At 42.4% G+C, this 17,207-nt stretch overlaps 1 protein-coding gene across 3 annotated transcripts in view; it reads left to right on the top strand.

The window, feature by feature from the left end:
* The window catches only part of JAKMIP2 (janus kinase and microtubule interacting protein 2), a 107,009-nt gene that overhangs the window by 36,956 nt on the left and 52,846 nt on the right, over positions 1-17,207 (top strand). The window contains exon 2 of one of the 3 annotated variants that reach the window (XM_043553035.1): positions 6,949-7,163. The exons of the other annotated variants lie outside the window; for them this stretch is intronic. The gene's annotated coding sequence lies outside the window, so the exon portion shown is untranslated. The remainder of the gene's footprint in view (positions 1-6,948; positions 7,164-17,207) is intronic. 3 annotated transcript variants of the gene reach the window in all.

Here is a 17,207-nt window from a genome sequence, read left to right as displayed (position 1 = left end):
TTTGTTCTTTTAAGACTTCTGAAAGCATGCTCCACACCTCATCCCTCTCAGATTTTGGATGGCACTACAGATTCTTAAACCTTGGGTCGAGTGCTGTAGCTATTTTTAGAAATCTCATATTGGTACTTTCTTTGCATTTTGTGAAATCGGCAGTGACGGCGTTTGTAAATCAAACACGTGCTGGGTCATCATCCAAGACTGCTATAACATGAAATATATGGCAGAATGTGGGTAAAACAGAGCAGGGGACATACAATTCTCCCCCAAGGAGTTCAGTCACAAATTTAATTAATGCACTATTTTTTTAATGAACATCAGCATGGAAGCATGTCCTCTGGAATGGTGGTCGAAGTATGAAGGGGCATATGAATGTTTAGCATATCTGGCACGTAAATACCTTGCAGCTCTGGCTACAAAAGGGCCATACAAACGCCTGTTCTCACTTTCAGGTGACATTGTAAATAAGAAGCAGGCAGCAGTATCTCCCGTAAATGTAAAGAAACTTGTTTGTCTTCGCAATAGGCTGAACAAGAAGTAGGACTCAGTGGACTTGTAGGCTCTAAAATTTTACTTTTTGTTGTTGTTGTTTTTGAGTGCAGTTATGTAACAAAAAAATCTACATTTGTCACTTACACTTTCACGATAGAGCTTGCACTACAGTACTTGTATGAGGTGAACTGAAAAATACTATTTCTTTTGTTTATCATTTTTACAGTGCAAATATTTGTAATAAAAATAATGTAAAGTGAGCACTGTACACTTTGTATTCTGTGTTGTAATAGAAATCAATATATTTGAAAATGTAGAAAAACATCCAAAAATATTTAATACATTTCAACGGGTATTCTATTTTTTAACAGTGCGATTAATCGTGATTAATTTTTTTAAACTGAGTTAATCGCATGAGTTAACTGCGATTAATCGACAGCCCTAATAATGAACCAAACTGCTCTCAATTACCAGTGTAAATCTAGAGTCACTTTATTGAAGTCACTGGCCACTCTGCATCCTTCAAACTGCTAAACACAGAAGGGATGATTTCCTGGGACGTACACAAGGTCAGCCTCACAACATTTCCCAGCCCCTGCCCTTGGAGATCCAGCGGGATCTAATCCTTGAGTTCTATTTCAAGGTTACTTGCTGAGTAACTTTGTGCAAGTCACTTAACCACTGAGTCCCTCACTTTCCCCTCTGTCAAATGAGTACTCAACCCATGTAAATCTTTAGTTATGGAACCTGAAATCTAACAGAACTCACGTGGTTTACGGTTTCATTACAAGGTTCACAGTACTTCTGAAGGAATCAAGACCTGATTTTGAGCAATGTGAAACCGATTTATGATTTTTCATGATTCCAGTATGAAATCAGGTTAAAAACAACTCTGCAGTTTCAACTAGTTTTCCCTTCAAAGCGGAACACAGCAGGATGAAACTGAAGATCAGGTTTGCAAAAACTCCAGTGAACCAACCTCACTGAGTTTCATGTGGCTCTCACAATCATATTTACCCACCTCTCCGTGATTAAATAATGCTCGCAAAGAGCTCTGAGATCCTAGGAAGGAAGGCATGATAGAAATACAAATCTATGGCCAGCTAAGACATTACAGCCCAGATTCATAAAGATACTTAGGTGCCTAATTCCCACTGAGTTCAATGCACCTAAATACCTTGTGCATGTGGACTGTTTTTTTGTCACTGTGCTGCACACGAGTACCACTCAGAAGTTCACAAAGGGGATAGACCTCAGAGCCACCTGCTTCAAAAGCACAGAAGAATCTACTATAAACAGTATAGGACCTATGGCTCAAACTGGATTAGTTTTAATTCTATTCTGTAATGGCCAGTAGTGAACATATACACTAGTAATTATTCACAGTACTTTTATAATTGGGGCTCAATCCTGCTCCCTTAAAGCTCAATGACCGAATTGACTCTAGTTTGAAATGCAATTGGGCTGTACATCTAAATAATAAAGCTGGCATATGAGTCCTTGAAATATCTTACAGCTGATTATTTTTATTTGCATTGTACTGAATAGTCTAAGCTACTGAGAAAATATTTACTTGCATCTTAACTCCCGTTCTTTGTGTCTCTCTATAAGTCTCTGAAATTATAGGCCATTTTTTTGGTGCAAGAAACTGCAATTTCATTTGACTGCATGAGAATTCAAAACCTAAAATTTTTTCACTAAAGATAACGAGCTACATTGCCTTTGTTGGTGCTATTAATATACACATCTATTGAAAATAATATGTATTATTGCTCCTTTTATTTGGAGAAACTTATATTTATGTCTAGCTAACGGATGTTCTCTCCTAAACAATAGCCAGCTGCATTGCTGAAGCATGACCTTGTAGATAAAGGTGATTACAAGTAACAAAATACAGGAGCTTTAATAAAAAATAATGGCCAGATGTTTCTGTAGGAGGGGAAACTGCTCAGGGTGACAGATTTATAATCAAATTTCTCAAGAATTGTGCGTAGTATTACTAAAATTGCCATTCACCCAGTATCCTGAATAAAAACCGGTGTCTATTACTGCTCCTGTTTTTACTGTATTCCTAAAATATTGCTGTTTAGCTAATGGAGACTCATTACTGGTGGAAGCAATGCTTCAGCAATGTAATGGTTCAGCTGGCTTTTGTTAACCCACCTATGTTAACCCACTGCTAAAATGTAATATTTCAGCCTTTGCTAGATGTTAAAAGGTATTTATTCAGGAAATTAAATAAGCAGTTTAATGAATGAGGTGTTGGGGAGGGAATGTGAGTATGCTGTAGAAAACACACCCGTACACATGCGGCCATATGATAAAAGGTCGTCAGTTCCCATTTAGGCACCAAAATAAGGACCAGGTCTTCAAAAGTGCACTGGCAATTTTTTTTTTTGGTGCCTAACTGGGAGCTGAGGACTTTTGAAAATTCTGGGCTTATTGTGAAGACATGGGACAAACAGGTCATACACCAAACAACCATCTTACAGTCACAAATAAATTGGTTAGTCTCTAAGGTGCCACAAGTCCTCCTTTTCTTTTTGCGAATACAGACTAACACGGCTGCTACTCTGACACAGTGACAACAGCAACACTGCTCCATGGATCAGCTGTCAGACCAGAGGAGGGAGTCAGTCACCCCTAACCGTACCTAGAAATTGACCTTTTTGGTAACCGTTATGTTTTCCATACACAAAAAAGCCAACCACAGCTTTTATTTGTATATGCATGAAAACAATCAACAAAAAAAGAGCAAATGACAATATGAGACAGAGAGAGCAGTGTGAGCCACTGAACTGGCTGACAACATTGCCCTCATTAGCAGATGGGTAGAAAGAGCTGGTCAGAATATGGAGGCTAAGGGAGTTTCAGTGGAAAATTTTGAGTTTTTGGCAAAAAACCAAAACCAAAATATTTTGATTATGAAATGCCACCACAGTGCCTTGTGGGATTGTATTTTGGGTGTCTTATGCTCCCATTTTCCTCTTTAGGACTCCCCATCGGTGAATCATGACTATGGTTTAGGCTCAAATTCATCCCTGGCATAAAAGGATGTTCTTTAATTTCAGTGGTGCTGGAACCACATACAACACTAGGGTTGAATTTATTTTGCAGAGTTAATTTTCTTTAATGACCTGGAAATGGTTAATCTCTGCTACCTTTTTCAAACCTCCTGCCTGCAACCATCTCAGATGTGTGATGATGGCAGTGCTGTAATTGCAAAATTCCACTAATCTTCTGCTATCTTCCTGGGTGTACGGCAACTTCAGAAACTTTTAGGGCATCAACCTCAAGAGAATTACTTGTTATATCCAACTCCTGCTTAGAAACCCATCGGAAAAGTGATACACCCCTTGGAGTGCCCCATCCCCAGCTCTATTTAATTTGGCAAATTGAAAGCTTTTGTTGCAGGCATTTCAGAACAGGCACATGGTAATCAGCATTAGTTTCAATGGGAAATGGATTGGGGCCCTTCAGTGTACACTGTTTACATTGATGGATGAAGAACAGTTGTGTATTCATCAGTCAACATGCCACGCTTGACATCTGTCTCATCCTTATGTTTTACAGTTTTCTCCTTCTTTTTGTTGCCAGTGAAGGCGCACACAACACTGATCGTCCATTACTGTAACACCATACCCATGTTTTCCCCATTTAGTATCTACAGATCAACTAAAGCATGTGTGTCCTTTAAAGGGCTTTTAATATTGCTAGTCACTTTTGGTTTGATGACATTTACTTTTTCTCAGTATTCTTCATGTGAAACAGAAATAAAATAACAAACAGGGAATTATCACTGTGAGATCAATGAATGGATGACACACAGTATTTGCTGGAACAATCCTTCAAACTTATGTCAGAAATTCCCACGCAAAATAATGCACCCCTTACTTACTAATTACTATTTATTATTTTACAGTGCTAGGCACCTCAAAGCACAGCTAGGATGAGGGGATCTTTGCCCTGGAAAGCATACAATCTGATATTGGACATGAAAATGCCTATGGGGATAATGAACAGTACAGGAGTTAAGGTGACAAAGGAAAAGAGTCACCAGCAACACTATCACACAGTTACTCAGCTTAGTACATGTACATGACATGGTTGTTCTGCAACAGAGGATTCAATATTTGTACAAAGGTTGAAATAATTGTCTCATATATTGAGGATGGCATGGAGGATGGTGAGTCTTAAGGAAGGATTTGAATGAGAAAATGAAGAGGGGAAAGTACTCAGATATGTATAACATTGGTGTGATGGGTTGAACGCCCCATCCGGGGTGCCACCAGATGTGCTGGGGTCCCACTGGTTCCACCCCTTCCACCCGCCTGGATTTCCTAGCTGTGCCAAGTCCTCAAGCACACACACAGGTAGGGCCACACCCAGCTGCAGACACAGACTGAAATAAGCTCTGTGTGGGAAGTTTCTGCTCGGGGATTTACCCAGCACTCATGTGCACACCTCCTTTGGAGTGTAAACGCAAAATAATATTGTCTTGCACTGTTTTGAAAGATCTGCACAGCACAAGCTCATAAAAATTCGCCCTCTCCCTCAGTGTGGAGAGAGATATGCACAGCTTTTGGGCCCCGCGCCCCAGATATGAATTGCACAAACTGGGTTTTGAAATAAACCTGAAATAAGTTTATTAACTACAAAAGGTAATTTTTATGTGATTATAAGAAGTAGCAAACAGAACAAAGCAAATTACTGAGCAAATAAAATAAAACAGGCAAACTAAGCTTAATACACTCAAGAAACAGGTTACCAAATTTCAGAGTAGCAGCCGTGTTAGTCTGTATCCGTAAAAAGAAAAGGAGTACTTGTGGCACCTTAGAGACTAACAAATCTATTTGAGCATAAGCTTTCTTGAGCTACAGCTCACTTCATCGGATGCATCCGATGAAGTGAGCTGTAGCTCAAGAAAGCTTATGCTCTAATAGATTTGTTAGTCTCTAAGGTGCCACAGGTACTCCTTTTCTTTTTGAGGTTACCAAATGTAATTTCTCTCCCTAAATGTTGTTTTAGGCAAGTTCCAGTTATTTCTCGTTACAGACTGGACCCCTGTCTCAGTCTGGACTCAGCCCCCACCTATCCCTTCAGATGTTTTTAACAATCTTCCTTCTTGGACAGGGAGGCAACAGAGAATAGTCCTGTTCACCTTACTCCCCAGCCTTAAATAGAATTTACATAAGGTGGGAACCCTTTCTTTCCAGTGGAAAAATACCAGCAATGTCCATGGTGGTACTCTGTACCAGTTGACATCATCCGATGACCCTGCAGGGTCAAAGCAACATCCCAGGAAGCTCCTCAGGATGGTGGGAGATTAGTATCTTCAAAGTTCTATTGTCCTTCTTAACTGGCTCATTCAGGGGGATTGCCTACTGTCTGGTGGGTGTTCCCCCAAATACACACACAGTTGTAATTGTTACAAAGTCAGTATTCCTAACCTCAGATACTGAAATGATACATGCATAAAAATTGGATAAACACATTCAGTAAATCATAACCTTTTCAATGATACCTCACATGACCCATCTTGCATAAAACAAATCTTAGTTATGCCATATTCATATCATAACAATATTTCTATGAAGAATATGGGGTGTAACGTCACAATTAGAGATGGACAGACTTTTAGGAAATATGGATACAAGCTTTAAAGATCAAGTAATAACTAAAATATAGCGGCGGAGGTGGTGGAGAGGAAGTAGATGAACAGGAAAACGGAACACAATTTATACAATGGCCCAAGATCATAAGCGGCAAAATAATACATGATAATTGGAGTGACTGTTGGCAAGAGAGCTATCAAATCATACAAAGAAAAGAAGTCTTTAACCTGGGCAGTGCAGTACGTGGTATGGACACATCAGAGTGCCACAGCTTGGCCTGGGATAAGCATCCATTTTCTCAGTGTCTTTGGGTCGAAAGAATCAACAGTGCCTTTCTGATTCAATTTCATCCATCTGCATTGAAACCTCACCCTCTGAGGCTGTCCCACAGGGTTGGATGGTAAAGCTGATAGCACACAGAAGCTTCAATGCTTCCTTGAAACAGCGGGTAAGGAAGAAGCAAGAGCAATGGGAGAAGCAAAGAGAGAATTTAGTGCACTGGGTCAGGAGACAGTAAGTGAATCTGAGAGATACAGCGTGATCATGTATGTGCCCATTGGAGCCATTGACCACAGGCTGAGATGGGTCATAAGTGACACAGAGACCCAGGGCTAAAATCAGAACACAACAGCAAGAAGGACTTTCCCCTCTGGGGCCCTTCTGGCACATTTCCACAAATGCTTGCCCAGAGTCATCGATCTAGGAGAAGTACTTGGAATTGGTCAAAAAAGGAGAACTGGCTTTATCAAAATCACTTACCAAAGAAGTCTAATGAACCCTGAGAAAATAACCCTGACAAAATAAGAAATCAAGAGACTAATGATGACAATTTCCCCATTTGCAGGATCACTTATGTTTGAAACTGGAGGCTACAAATCCTATATTCTGATTGACTGAGTAGAGTTTGATAAACTCTATTATTTGATGACCTTAAGGACAAGGACAAGGATAAGAACTTTGTTGTGGACACTCATGTGATGTTGTACCCCATGTAATTGCTGGACCCAGACTAGGAGGAAGTCTAGTCTGTAAAAGAAGCTTATTGGAACATCTCTGAGGGTGAGATTTACCTGCATTTAGCTTTTTACTGTATTAGGCTTAGACTTGCATGTTTTTGTTTTATTTTGCCTCGTAATTTACTTTGTTCTGTCTGTTACTACTTGAAACCACTTAAATCTTATTTTTTATATTTAATAAAATCATTTGTTACTTAATAATTAACCCAGAGCAAGTAATTAATTCCTGGGGGAGCAAACAGCTGTGCATATCTCTGTATTGGTGTTATAGAGGACAAATAATTTATGAGTTTACCCTGTATAAGCTTTATACAGAGTAAAACAGATTTATTTGGAGTTTGGACCCCATTGGGAACTGAGTATCTGGGTGCTGGAGACAGGAGCACTTCTTAAGCTGTCTTCAGTTAAGCCTGCAGCTTTTGGGCGACGTGGTTTAGACCTCGGTCTGTGTTTGTATCAGGCTAGCGTGTCTGGCACAACCAGGCAAGGTACTGAAGTCCCAAGCTGCCACGGAAACTGGGTTTAGAGGTAGTCTCAGCACATCAGGTGGCAGTTCCCAAGGGGGTTTCTGTGACCTAACCCGTCACAATCCAGATATGGAGAGGAGAGGAGATGAAAACGCAAGAGTGTCTTATTCTTTCTATTGGTGTGTGCATGTGCGTGCGTGTGCACATGTATACACAAACTCTGCTCCTATCTGCTCTAACACCAGGAGGTATTTATGTATTCTAGTCCTAACACTGTTCCCAATTTGCTGAAATGCTGAGCTGGCATTTTGGCAGGTACTTACTTTCTTACAGTAATCACAGAAGCACAGAAATTACAGATGAGAAAGATCAGTTACGTCCCATCTACTCCTTCGCCCATGCAGCGGTGTTGTTTTTACTATACTCTCAAATATGTTGACCAGTCCTGTTTCAAATTACTTACCTGACAGGGGGTCCCTGTCATTCCCACCTGGACACTCTCCCACCATGAGGACCTCTTTCTTGATATGCTTCTTCCTGAGTGATCTCTTATGTAAGTACCTGGGAAAGCTGCCAAAGGAAATATCACATCAGTGCAAAAAAGGATTTGGTTGCCCTATTTTTTCATTGGATATTTTTCCCACCTGTCCCCACACAGCTACTTCTTTTTGCATTCTGCCGTAAGCAGCATTTAAGCTGCATAATGGTAGCGCTCCAGCTGAACATGGATCCTACAATGTCTGAAATGAGGCACAATCCCTAATAACAAGAGCTCCCTGGCACACATCACACTGGAGTAACACCAATTTGTCACTTGAGCCGCAAGCACTTCGATTTTCTATGCACCTTGCAGTGGGCCCCAGTATCCTGGGATACACATCCTGTCACATCCATGGCTTCATTTTAATGCTGGTGATACCTCTGAAAGCCTTTTAGAATTGTCATCGCAGCAGAATGTAATTACCTTGAGTGAAAAAAACACTAAGAGATATTTTGGATGCCTCTGTGCCATTGACTTCACTGCACAATGGTGCTATGATTGGGGGAGGGAGCCATATGTGCATGCGACAGCCTCCTTCCACATGCACAGCGGGCGATAAAACTTTAAAGACCTTGGGCCTGATTCTGCACTCAGTTACACCAGTTTTGTAACATAATAATTCCAGTGGCGTCACACCAGGGCAAAACAGGATAAACCCATGGTAAATCAGATCACTTTTTACAAAAGGAGAGAATAATTCAGTTAGGTGAAAGCAAGTAATTTGAATATATACTGAGACTTTTACAAGCTTCCACAAAGAGGATGCACAAATTGCTTAACTCAAAACATGCTAAGACTCCCTGTGAGGGATGAGCTCACGCACCCCGGGGTCCATTTGCTAAATTTGGGCTATGTACAGAATAACCTCCGATAATTACTTGTAGATTTCAACAGTCACACATTTACAGAGACCCAGATGAGGCCTATTGATAATGCTGTATCTTTCTTCAGACCTCAGGTGGTATATCTGTTAAAATTCTACCAGTCCTGCTTGAAAAGAGTGTTCTTTTCTTTACAGGTACTCAGTATTACTCAATTAATTTCATCCTGCAAGGCAGGAAATCATCAAATGGTCAGGCAATTTAAAGCCCAAGATTACCTGTGACCTCCTTTTTATGTAATTTATGTGTATGTCTTGAATAGTTTCCTTTTCCCACTTTAGTTCTGCTTCTGATGCTCTGCAGACTTTCAGTTTTCTATTCTTAGAAATGTCCTCAAGGTCAGAATAACACTTTGTACATCACTTTCCTGGTATTGCTTATTTAAAATCAAGTTCCAGGGAACGCCTTTTTTAAAAGGGACACTGTCAAAATTCACAGATCCCAAAAATGCCTCTCTCCTTCCCCAACCCACACATTGACCTTCTCAGATCTCACAAGCTAAGCAAGGTCATATTGGGAAGATACGTGGCTGGCACCCTTCCTAGAATAGTGAGGTGTGCTTTACAAAGCAATGCTGATGATGTGGTAGTTGACACTCTTCTGTCTGAATCGACACTGAACCATTCTCCCAGCACACTGTTAGAGTGGATGGCATTTGTAAAGGCGATCTAAAACCAAGGTCTTGACTAACTGTGATCTTTAGCTGCAATTGGATATGGTGTTCTTCTTCAGCTTCTCCCCTAAACTGTTTTGTGGTGTTGATGTGTGCTTTTAAACAGCTGCTGCATATCAGATCACAGGTGGCTGCATTTTAGTGATGGATAGCTGGATCCTCCTATGCTTGTAAAGTGTCATTGAGATCCTTTGGGATAAAAGACATTATATATACGTAGATATAGACCCATTGAGCTAAATTGTGAGTTGCCATGTGCAAGTTTACTGGAGGCAGGGAGAGGGGAGACAGTGCTTTCCCTTCTTGTGCACATGCCCAGGAGGCTCTTCTGAACCCCCCTTGCCCACAAGCGCCTGATTGTGCCAGGAGATACATGCCTGAAACTCTTATTGACCTCCTAGGATGATTGGGCCTCAGGATTGCCTTCTATGATGAGATAACTGGCTCTGTGGCTATGGGGAAAGTGGTGGACGTGATATACCTTGACTTTAGCAAAGCTTTTGATACGGTCTCCCACAGTACTCTTGCCAGCAAGTTAAAGAAGTATGGATTGGATGAATAGACTATACGGTAGATAGAAAGCTGGCTCATCTGCTCATCCCCTGCTCACTCCATCCCCCCTCCCTCCATCGCTCGCTCTCCCTCACCCTCACTCACTTTCACCAGGCTGGGGCAGAGGGTTGGGTTGCGGGGGGGGGGGTTCAGGGTGTGGGCTCTGGGAGGGAGTTTGGGTATGAGAGGAGGGGCGGGGTTGGATTCTGAGAGGGAGTTTGGGTGTGGGAGGTGGTGCGGGGTCAGACTCTGGGAGGGAGTTTGGGTGTGGGATGGGGTGAGGGGTGCAGGCTCTGGGAGGGAGTTTGGGTGTGGGATGGGGTGAGGGGTGCAGGCTCTGGGAGGGAGTTTGGGCGTGGGGGGGTGAGGGCAAGAGGGAGTTTAGGTGTGGGAGGGGATGCGGGTTCTGGGATTGTGTTGGGGTGCGGGCTCTAGGCTGGGTCAGAGGGTTGGGGTGCAGGAGATGGTCAGGGGGTTGGCACTTACCTCAGGCAGCTTCCGAAAGTGACCGGCACACCCCTCTGGCAGTGGCTCCTAGGCGGGGGGCCCAGGGAGTCTCTGCGCACCGCTTCCTGCAGGCACCACCCCTGCAGCTCCCACTGGCCACAATTCCCAGCCAATGGGAGCTGCGGAGTCAACGCCAGGGGTGGGGGCAGTGTGTGGAGACCCCCTCCTCAGGGGCCGCAGGGATGTGCTGGCCGCCCTTTTAAATCGCCCAAGCCCCAGGGCAATTGCCCCCTTTCCCCCTCCCTCATTGGTGGGCCTGCCTCCTGAGGTCTCTTCCATCCCTAATCTTCTATGATTTCAAGGACTGCCAAACGCTAGAACCAACAGCAACGTTCAGTGGCTAGCAGAGCTCAGACAGCATAGCCGGGAGCACACACTGCATCCTTTTAGCTGAAAAGGGGGCAGCCTCTCTCAGTAGGGAAGTGTCATGTGCACTAGAAATTCAGGTCCGGAGTCTCCTCCCACATACACCCAGCGTAGCTCTACCAATTTTAATGGTGTTATTGCCAGTTTACACTGGTGTAAGTCAGAAGAGACTCAGGCACTCAGATTTTAAATGTAAAGGTTGCTGTTACTTTAAGGGGTGGGGGGTTATATTTGGAGTCCTTCTGCCTTAACCAATTCCCTTTAGAAAACAAAACATGTCTTGGGCAGCCACTGAATTATTTGAATGAGAAAATTCTGCTTGTGAAGCAGAATCAATTCCAGGACCTCGGTCCCTCAGAGTTAAGATTGTTTGGCCTTCCACTCCAGGCAGTTCAAGAGGGAAAAAATATGCTTGTCAAGCTGAAATGCAGATTCCATCCCTTTGCCTCTGAAGCCCACCCCCCACCACCACCACAGCAATATGTTTCTGCAGCCTGGCAGGCAGTGACGATCACCTCCATTTGTTTTGTGTGTAAAAATCACAATGGACAACAGGGCAGCCAAGTGGGACATTCCATTCCAGTGTTTTCAAACTCTCCCTGATGGGCTCATGGTCTGATATTGGCAAAACTGCAGCAATTTGTCAGCCCCCGCACCAGGAGACAAGAGGACCAAAGCCTTTCACAGACATCTGCAAATGGGATGTGCGTTCCTTTTTGTCCAGATGTTTTCTTCTTTTTAGCATCATTTTGAATGGGGATATTTCATTATCAATCTTAAAAAAGGATCGTTGGGAGATATCTGGCTTTCCCTCCCACTTAGCCAGTACTTTTCTTTTATTTGTTGTCTGGAAAACACTGAATCCTTGCAAAACCAGCTTCACCACACATATCAGTGTCCTATCATGTAACACCAGATAACAGATCCAAATTCAGGGAAGCTCTTAAGGACATACTTTGAGCACGGGTGTTTTCCTGATAGGGATACTTTCCAGTTGGACCCATAAGGAGTGACTCTCTTTAAGTCTTAAGCCCTTCCCTCTTCCAACCTAAAAGTTTATATAAACTCTCTGACAACATTTTTATGTCTCACATTAATATTTAAGAATTCTGTACATTCTCAGCCATACAAGGACAGGCATTGGCAGCCGGCAGGCCTACAGCACAGCAATATCCTACATACCAAAGCAGGCATGTAAGAACAGTGAAGTGCTTATAAAATCTTCCCTTATTCTATGTGAAAGCAACTTCATCATGGATTTTGCATCTCCATATGTTCTCATGATTTCACAGTTACAAAATATCAAGCTATGTTAGGACCTTTTAAATTGCATCTGCAAGACATGCCCAAAGCAACTGCTGTTTGAAAGCCAAGTATAGTAGCACTTTTGTCTATTCTCCCACTATTTTATTTTATGTACTTATACATCAAATCCTCCTACATTACAAGAAAGTTCTTAAGATTGCAGTCAAGCATTCCAAAGCTAGGAAATGACAGATTTAAGATTGCTTGTGCAGCCTTCATTTGACCCACCTTGTGCATATGCATCATGGTAAAGGCTTTAGTTACATAGCTTCACTCAGAGCACAGAATGGATAGTACTCACTGAGGGTACATCTACACAGCAAAAAACACCCAGCAGCTGTGAGTGGTCAGAGCCCAGGCAAACTGACCCAGGTTCGTGGGGCTCACGCTGTGGGGCCGGGTTCTGAAACCAGCAAAGGGGTCTCAGAGCCCGGGATCCAGCCCAAGCAGGAATGGCTACACTGCTATTTTTAGACCTGTAGCGCCAGTTGACCCAGGCTCTGAAACTCGCTTCCATGGGGGAAGGGGGACGGGGAGGGAGTATTGCAAAGTAGTATTCAACTTTTTATTTTCTTCTCATGTTCACGGTGTGGCCCCATATCCCATTTACTGCACACTATTCAAACCCTGTCCAAAAGACAGAATTACTCATTTCTTCATGGCCTTTTCAATGGCACTCATCACTACAGTATCCAAGCGCTTCCCAAATATTAATGGATTTATTTTCACAACACCCCTGTGAGATTAGGAGGTATTATTATCCCCATTTTACAAGGGAACTGAGGCACAGAGAGATTAGAGCCAAAAATATCCACTGATTTTGGGTTCCCAATCTGAGACACATTTAACCTGATTTTTTCAGAGCACTTATAGTTATTTGCCACTTCATATGTCAAAGCTCAGCCTCCACTGAGTTCAGTTGCAGCTGTGAGTGGTCAGTACCGCAGATCAGGCCCCAGGGTCTCAAGTCAGACACTCAGAAATGAGGAACACACCATTAGTGATCACCTGTGAAAAGTTTAGTTCAAGAGACTTGCCCAGCATCACACAGGAACTCGGTGGCAAAGGCACAGTTCTCCAGGGCACCATTCAACTTCCTTACGCATGAGACCATCCTTTCTTTTCGTGCATTCCCCTGCCTCATTCACTGTGCAACAAACGAAAACGGGGTCCTACACTGAACATTCTCCTTCAATACACCACACTGACTCATGAAGTGAGCTGTAGCTCACAAAAGCTTATGCTCAAATAAATTTGTTAGTCTCTAAGGTGCCACGAGTACTCCTTTTCTTTTCGCTAGAACAGGTTTATCCTGTGCACTTAATGGGCCCGGTAGAGAACAGGGTATGTAACCATGTAATTAAAGATTTTGTCATAATGCATACGCACAAGGGAGCCTAAATAAGGTTTTCACTATTCAGGCTTCTCGGCACAGTCCTAGTCTCCCCCACCAGTCCCATTCTCTTCCTGAACATGTTCCCAATTTCCCAGCCAAACGATTATCAGTTCTTCCAACCCAGCTCCATGTCCCTGGTCCCCTTACACAGCCAGTCCCAGTCCCTGCCTTCCTGGCTCCTCCTCCTCCCATCTGTATCTCTCCTGCTCCCAGCTTTGGGGAAACTAGTCCATGCACAACTTTTGCTGGGCAGACATATTCTTATTGTCAATGACGGTCTCATTCTTTACCTTGTAGAACTCCCATTCACTTCAGTCAGTGTTGGATCAAGACCTGAATCACAAACATGTCCTAGCTGGTACAGTGGATTATTACAATATCCTTCCTCCTGGAAGCTTGCGTTCAAATACTGCTTGGGACCCATGGAGTTTGATTGCCTTTGTTATATGTGTAAACATAACAAGATCAGAACAGCACTGCAGTCTAGCTGTAGTATCAACATATCGGACAGTCTCAAGCTAGTCCCTTGAGGATATGTGTCCATGTCACCAGCACACCATGCAAAGTGAAACAATACATCTTTTTTAGCAGATTCAACTCAGTAGAATCCCACGGGTATTACAGGGCAGGTTCAAGGTACACAGACAGATCTGTAAGCTTATGCCTTCATGGCACAAATCCCCTCACTCTGCAGCCTTTTGGAACTATTATTTCTGACTGTCTTAATTTCAATAAGCCCATCAGTTCTCCCTACATTTTGTAATTAAAAAAAACTCCAGACAGACAGAGCTAGTTGAAAAATGTTCCACAAAACATTTTTCTGTCAGAAAATGCAGTTTCATCAAAATGGAAATGTTTTATGGGAACTTGTCAGTTCTGACAAAATCTTCAACAGGAAAAAGACAAAACAATTTGTTTAGACTTTTTCATTTTGTTTTCTGTTGTTTAAACATAATATATTAACTATAATTATCATAACATATTAATTATAATTATGTTATATTATTATCAAAATGAAGCAATTCAATATTATACAAATGAAATATTTTGATGTTTCAGAATTTTTCAAAATTTTCATTCCACAGTAAATTTTGAAATTTTGAATTTTGACAAAACGAATTTTGAAATGTCAGAATTTTCTGCAGAATGTACATTCCAATTTCCCTCACTTTATTCACAAATAATACTGTGCCCTTCTCTAATGACCCCTTTAAGATAGAGGATTATTATCACCCCTTCTTACAGATCCAGAAATTCAAGCACGGAAGATATGTCCATACCCTTCCATCTATGTCCATATCTCTTCCACTCACAAATTGTGCTAACCTAGAGTTAGGACCCACGGGATGGAGAGTCTAAGCCTGAGGATGCGCCTATATGGGGATAAAAAACTTCCAGTTAAGGGTCTCAAAGCTCAGGCTCCAGCCTAAACCCGAATCTAGACAGCAATTTTTAGCCCTCGCAGCCCAAGCCCCACGAGCCCAATTCAACTGAGCCAGGCCAGCTGCAGTTGTGCCACAGGTATTTTACCCCTTTGTAGACATACCCTTAGTCAAGCCCTGTTCCTTTGCAGTATAGTTGCAGCCCCACTCGATTCGTGCTCTGGGAGTCCACCAAAAGTATCCCAGAATTCCACGGGCCAGCTATCTTTGTCCTCTGGAGAGTCAAGTTTGGTGGACAGTCAAGTTTTCCCTCATTGCACCATGAAGAAAGGACTAGGGCAGCCCCATTTGGGGAAAGTTCTAGGAAGTATGGGATATGGGCAGTTGGACTCAGGCCCACATAATGTAGTGTAGACACTAGAGCCCCAGGTTGGGACCCAGGGTTCAACAATTCCTAACCTGGGGTTACAAATTAGTGTGGATGCTCAAGCCATAGGTTAACAAACCCAGAGTCTGTTCACTCAAGTTCTATTAACCCTGGGCTTACATTGCAGTGTAGACATAACGAGAGAGGTTGAACGTCTTACCAAAGGTCACACAGAATACGACTGGCAAAGTCAAGAACAGAATCAATATCACCTGATTCCTGTGCTGTGCTTTAAGCCTACAAAGTTATCCATCCCTCAGTCCTCCCCACAACATAGGGTATAACAAGTGAGGCAAAGAATAAGTCTGACAGCAGCTACAAGTAATGAACCCAAAGCTCCAGGGATAGTCATGTAATTCAAAATATCACAAGGGAGAGATACTGTAGGCCCAAACTGACCTCTAACTAATTTCCTGTCTACCTAATGTTCTTATTTCTCTTTCCAATGTCCTTGTAATATTTTTCATATTTGCTTTTCCCCCCCTCCAAAACAGCTGCTTCTGCTGGGTTTTTTTCTCTTTAAATACAATGTTGAATGCCAGCAGCTAACTCTCTTTGACGACCTTATAATAAACAATCCAGTCGGAATGTGCAAGAGTAGAGAAAGAATTTTTATAAAGAAACCATTCTTTTTCAGTCCTCTATGGGATGAACAGCAGTAAGGAAATAAGGATTTATTTATTTTTTAGCTTGAAAGGAATACCCTTTCCATTGTACCGTAGTCATGTCAAGCATTGCTGCGAATTTTGCCAGTTGCTGCTCATTTAGCAATAATTTCCTTTTTTTAGGCACATCTGACACGTTCTAAGTTGGCCTGTGAGAGAGATAATTTCCTTGTTATTGGTAGATTGCAGCTTCGTTTTGATAGCAAACTGCGCACGATGACAGACTAATTGCCATTATGGCCTGTCGGATAAGGAAAAAAGGGTGCCACAAAGACAGCTTGGCAGGCTGCTATTTCACACCCAGAATTATTCCTGCTTTACCATCCAGACTACTTTATGGAGACTACTTGGTGGGGAATAGAATGAATCAGATTTCTTTGGTTAGTGATTATTAGTGCAAGGCCATATGCTTTTACTTTGTTTGTGTAAAACAAAAGGGGTTTCTGAGACTGGGGAGACAGCTGAGCTGTGTGTAGCCAGGTTATTTCAGTGGCCCAATTAACAATGTTAATTTTGACGCAGCATCTCTGAAGAAACGGGGCCTTGAAATATTATTTTAAGAAGGGGATTTTATATGCTGCAAATACAGGAAAGTATTTCAGTCTCAGATACGTAGGGTGGGGCTTAGCCCTCAGGATATGTGCAGCGCTCCTATGGATATCAAGAGGACAGCTAAGCTTGTAGAGTAAACATAATATCACGGGCAAGCCCAAGATGTTCTGAGTGAAGCACTTCGCCCACACTAATTTAGGCCCCAATCCTGCAAAGATTTCTGTGCATGTTTAAATTTACACATTGTGAATAGTCCCATTACTCACCATTGGAGCTATTTGAAAAATGGAATTTCCATCCCAGGGCTTTGATTCAGAGTACCATGATGCATTGCCTTTCTGGAAGATTTGCTTTAGTCACATACAAGTTATCG

The sequence above is a fragment of the Chelonia mydas genome, chromosome 8 (assembly GCF_015237465.2).
Source record: "Chelonia mydas isolate rCheMyd1 chromosome 8, rCheMyd1.pri.v2, whole genome shotgun sequence".
Lineage (NCBI taxonomy): Eukaryota > Metazoa > Chordata > Testudines > Cheloniidae > Chelonia > Chelonia mydas.
Note: the sequence above shows the minus strand (reverse complement) of the source record. Positions and strands in the feature narration are given on the sequence as shown.